Here is a 6,255-nt window from a genome sequence, read left to right as displayed (position 1 = left end):
CCAAAACAAAAAAAGATAGATATATTAAGAAAAGAAAGCACGGAATAGACAAAAATCAAAATACAGCAAGTAATATAAAGAATGTTTAATGATGAATAGAATGAACAGTCCTCCTGAATGTACTAATAGTGAAATTAGTATTAATGAGAAGTTCAATCAAAGACACGTGAGAGGTAAAATGTTTTTACTGGATTAAAAATATCAACATTTGGAATAAATGTAAATTAAGTTTATTTCATGTTGCAGTGGAATAGATAAATGCTGCTTCATGTTTATTATTGTCCTACAGTGGCGGACAAGGGCCAAACACATATGCAACATCCAAATGCGTCTCATTTAAAGAAAACAACTGCAAGTACAGAAACGATGCAAATTCACAAACTCATACACAAGTCTAAACGAGCTACAAAAAGAGGAACGAGGTGCAAATGAAAAAATGGTGTTACTGTGCTTAATGAACCAGCAAACCCACCAGTCCATAAAGAACCTATGGAGTATTTTCAAGAGGAAGATGACAGACACCAGATCCGACAATGCAGATGACCTGATGGACACTATCAAACCAACCTGGGCTTCCATTCCACCTGAGCAGGCCCACAGGCTGATCACCTCCATGACACGACACAATGATGCTGCAATTCCTGTAAAAGGAGGACCAACCAAGTAGTGAGGACATACAAATGAACCTACTTTTCAGAAGCCTGACATTTCTGTTTAAAACATCCTTTTTTATTGATTTGAAGCAATATTCTAATTTTCTGAGACACTGAATTTTGGGTTTTCATTATCTGTAAGCCATAATCATCAAAAATTTAAAGAAATAAGGCCTGAAATATTTCACTCTATGTCTAATGAGTCTATATAATATATGGGTTTCACTTTCTGAAATGAGTGACAAAAAATATTGAACTTTTTCATGATATTCTATTTTTTTAAGATGTACCTGTATATGTATATCAAAGAACAAATTCTTCTACTTTTTTTTTTTTTTTTTTTTTTTAATACAAATTTATCTACTTACTTCCGTGCATGACCACCCACCACAGACGTCAGAGGGGAAGTTAACGGTGTGGTGCTGCAGCTGGACCACCCTCTCCTTTTCTTTTCCCCGAGAGAAACTACTTCGAACAAAGACAGGAAGGAAGGAAGGTAAAAGAATGAAGGTAGAAATAACCATGCATGTCTTGGGTAATGAGAATTTTGAAGACTGTGGTTTAGAAGAATGTGATATTGTTTTGCAAAGTGAAAGTTTGAGGAGGGTCCTGTGTGTCTGTGGGTAATGGGGTTCATGTGAGCATTCCAACGCAACATGGGTTTTTATATGATGGCATTTTTATGTCAATTGGGCACGTCATTATTCCATTCATGTCATTAAATTTAGGTGTCCGGGTCACTTTAGTCCAATTACAATCACTGACCTTCAAGTACAAACTCGTTTGTGCTGTAAAACGAATCCAAAACTCATAGTTATGAGTGCGTTTTAATGAATATGGCGGGAATGGGCAGTGATGATATGGCTGATACTCAAGTCCCGAGGCCTGGAGCAAGCTGAGGGGGCGTGGCTACATGGAGCCTGTCTCCAGCCCTGTACATTTTTTTTTTTTTCTTCCCAGAGGTATGTGCGTTGTGATAAATCAGATCAGGCCCGTTTGCTGAAATTAGGGGGCTGCGTCGTGTTATGTGATTCAGTTTGCTTCATCAGTCCCTTGTGAGCGAAAGTTTTCACATTTTAAGGCTGAGGAAGTTATATCAAAAAGAAGGAATCACTTGATTACCAACGCGGTCAAAGTGTTTTTATTCCCGAATAAATATCAACAATAAAGCACCTCCAATTGTCCACCCAACTTCCCTAATGTCAAATATATCCGCCACACAAGCACTTTCTGTAACTGTTTATCCACAAATACAGCCACATTCTCTCTCTCTCTCTCTCCACATGTATGTGGCAGCTGCTCATCCTCCAGACAGGGGAAGCTCATTGTTGGCTTACATCAAAAAATTGTCAAGTTATTTAAACATAAATTCGGCCCTCTGTTCCTTTTAAGAAAATGGTCAGTGACTTTATCGGACCAAGTAGGCGTCTTTTCCAGGGACATGACAGCTAGTTCACTCCGACCTTGCCAACACTATAATTGATTTAACTGTCTACAAAACGATATTAAACTCGAACAAGAAATGATTAAATTATGTAACTGAAACAAGAAAATGTTGAAATCAAACAAGGAAGTGCAATGAGTGTGTTTTATTTACAGTGAAAGAAATGAACAAGTAATTTTGTAGTGGTTTCTCTCCTGATTTCACAGCAGAATGTGCGACGGTATTAAACTGAACTCTGTCAGTGAAGGAGTAGATCTTAAAATAGCTGTCAATCAAACGGGATTCAGCCTTTCGACTGATCCTCCAATCAGCACGTGGAAGCTCAGCGTCCAGCCCAGCCGAGCTCCGCCCACAGCTCCATTCACCCCCAGAGACACTGAGCGTCCGGGGGTGGGACAGCGTCGTGGCATTTATCCAATTACTGTCCAGTTTTGAGGCAATGAAAAAAACTGTTCCACTCAGTCCCATTGAAGTGCATGGACGCCGAGCGTCTACGGGCAAATGCACTGAGCAGAGATCGTATGAGAAAACAGCGCAACGGGAATGTATGAGAAGTGAACAACATCGAATCCGTTGATTTGTGATAAAGCTGATTCTGAACAAAGTCATCTTTGAGATGAATGTGTTCTAACACATTTGTAGTCAATGAAATGCCAACACAACCGTACATATTTGACCATTTAATTTTCATAATTTTAGGGGAAGCTGAGCTTCCCTTGCAATCTTTGAGAAATCGCCTCTGAGATATATGCACATTATTTAGATATATAATAGATATATAATAATAATATAATATTACTTCACTGATATACCATGATCTAGATAGATTTATTTCATCAGACATTGCCTTTTAATGCACCTGATGTACATGAGAATGAGGAAATGGAACACAAGCTAAAGTCCCTTTAAAGTTCTTTTTGCAGTTGCTCCACCAGTGGGAATCTCACACCCTAACCATCCTCTTCTGTGAGATTCTAATATATGTTTGTTTGATTGGAAGCTCCAAAGATGAGTCCAGGGTGCATCTTGTTCTTTCATCCTTTCCATTTTGTCTTACTGTGCTTACTTTTCTTCTAACCTTACCAGGATCAGGCAAACTGTGTCTGCAGTCCTTCCCAAACCAGCTGAAGGACCCCTCCATCAGGTGGAGCCTGGCGACTTTGCAGTAATCAGAGACATTTACAGGAAGTCGTGGAAATCACCCAGGTGGCTTGGACCCATCCAAGTGTTGCTGACCACTCACACAGCGGTCAAAGTGGCGGGAGAGTGACCTGGATCTGAGTCGACATCACATCTCACAGACTGCCATAAGTGGTTGAAGATCTCCACATGCAGTATTAAGACTACAGGCCAAGAGGAAGAAAACTGTGTACTCACTGAACTGAGCTGTGGACTCCATCATCACTCACAGACACACATTGGATTCAGAATCTGTCATTCACCAAAGTCTTTGTTACAGAACTAATACTATTAACCAGAGGAGTAATAATTGGCCTTATTACATCACTGTTACTGTTACTAAAGCTTATAGACCATGGATCACTACACACCATGGCTCCCCTTTAGACACCCAGGTCTGTTCGGACCTAGAGGAACACTTATTTGTTTCCTCTTTGTGTCTCTGATTACTGCAGGTAATGCATCATCAGTAAGCAAGGCCTTAGGGGGTCTCAATTCCTTCAGTGAGGAGCTTGCACGAAATTCTGGAGTTAACACTCCTAGGATTGACTACCAGACACTGACCATTGCTCTTCTCTCTGTTCTTATTGGCTTAGTTTTCCTGGCTCTGTGTTCTTGTTGTTGTATTATTCCCTTTGTTCGACGCCGCATGGTTTATGCCCATACACCTGCAAACCAGCAAAGCATGCAGAGTTATGCACCGTAATGGCTGGCAGTAGATGTTTCACCTTTCCAGATTCATTTTCATTTTTGCCCCATACGTAAAAACATGAGAAATCCTCTCCTCAGATACTGGAAACAGAATGTAAATGCTATTCAATCTCCCTGTTTCACTTCTTACTGTTTGCACTATTCTTAAGCCAGTTGTGAAAAATATAAAGCAATGTTTTCAATAACATGCATTTTCCAAGGTATTTTTTATGATGGTATGTCTTAAACTTTTGTAAGGGTGATATACTTGATGCTATGCTAATACCTGACTATTTTTCTATGATATATCCTTTAGTGCAAGTGTAATGGAGAATTACTGTTTATCATTATTGTGTTTTGACTATCTGTTATATTTTATGTATCACTTGAACCACAATATTCCTTGTGCGCATATTTCAGTTTGAACTTTTTCCTTGCACACTTTTTCCTGGGCCAGTGTGACTTTGCTCTGTACAGATAAGTTAGGGTACAGATGTATGTTCCTGACCAGTAGCCACCAATCCTGTACCCCCACATGTCCTCAAAGATACCCCAGAGGACTCTTTCACTCTGCATGTTATGCACACGTTCTTGTACTTTGCCACAAAGGTTGTTTAAATGTGCCCAAATACTTCTCTTTGGGGAAGCACTATGTTCAAAGGGCCTCTGTACTCTGTCACTGTTTATTTCTGCACAAAATAAATTCACTCAAAGACAACTTTATTTCTTCTTTCCACCTGTGCCACAAGAAATTTCCACAACAGGAACCTTTTCTGATCTTAGACTGTTCCATTCATGAGGGAACTGATCAGAACCATTGATTGTGTTTTTATCTGAGAGGGAAGTGATGAATTCTCACCAGTGTTTTCTTTCAGTCTGTGTCTGTAGTACATGCTATCCAATTGGACTACACGGATTTTTATTATACATATGGATTTAACCCTAATCCTCTTAAAATGATCCTACCCTTTGACCTTTGTCAAGTGCCAGATAAGTGAGAAGATGGCAGTGAGGTCGATACATCCATGGACCAAACACATGAGGGATATGCTAATCAACAGAATGGAGTCAGCTAAGTGGACTAAGATACTAATGGGATTAGACCACTATTTATAGACTTGTAGAAGGGGTGATGCAGAGTAAGCTAAACATAATACCACCGACGCCCATCTACTTATGGTTTTGTGAATTCATTATCATTGTATAAATACTGAAATAAAAAAATAAAAAAATCATAGGTTATCTTCTTTCTGTAACTGCCTTCAGCCTTATGTAACTCTGCTGAAGTGAGATACGTCACATGACGAGTTTTTTCTCTCACTGACTGTAAGTGGGCGGGTTTAGCTGGAAATGATGTGATGTCACCAACTCGACTGAACAACCTGTGCACTAATCAGCACATAATGACAGCAGGTTTCTATTACCACGACCAATCCAACCTCATAAAAACCCAACCACACAGGTCCAATGACACTTACTGTTTGTGTTTTGCATCTTTAACTCAAAAACAAATTTGAGAAATGCATGAACTTGCAGTAATTGATTCTTGGCCACATCTTTGAAAACACTAGGCACAGTGCGCTACAACAGTGCATTTGCAAAAGTCAGGAGTAAAGTTTTTGTTCATTGCAACACATCAGTATTAAACTTACACGACCCTTACAAAACAATACAACACATAAGACACGTATACCTCAAAATTTGACATTTTCAAGGCATCGCTGCAGCTCTGAGGTTGTTCTTGCGTTTAACAAGTGGGACTCTGAAAGGAATAAGTGAGGACAAGATCATGCTACTATGCAACACAAGTATTCAAACTTATTCTAGAAGAGTACATCTTGTGAGGCATTTTAATATTAATGTTCAAGTGTCCAACTTATGTTCAGATTTCATTACTGCCTACATCACATCTGCCAGAACAATCATGTCAGTATTTATTAAACTCCAGATTGGCTTGATTTGGGTGAGTTAAGAAAACAAAAATGGTCCAAGAACTAATAAATGTGTAGATATTCCAACTGCTATCTCACATTTCCACCTATAACCACCACATTCTGCCCCAACAACATGTTTTCCTCTTAGATCTGCGAAAAGCTCACGAGGATGTGATCATTTATACCAAACAAATGTGGTTAAATTCACCAAAGACCATTTCCACATGTGGTTCAAGTGACTGATCCACAATGTTCTGGTATATTTATGGTGATCCAGTTGCCTGAGATCAGAGTCACTGTTATTTTCTAAAGCAGGGAAGTGCTAAGAAGTAAAAAAAGGACAAATAAGACAAGA

The sequence above is a fragment of the Sphaeramia orbicularis genome, chromosome 24 (genome assembly GCF_902148855.1).
Source record: "Sphaeramia orbicularis chromosome 24, fSphaOr1.1, whole genome shotgun sequence".
Classification (NCBI taxonomy): Eukaryota; Metazoa; Chordata; class Actinopteri; order Kurtiformes; family Apogonidae; genus Sphaeramia; species Sphaeramia orbicularis.
The sequence above is the reverse complement of the archived record's forward strand: the minus strand, read 5'-3'. Positions refer to the sequence as shown.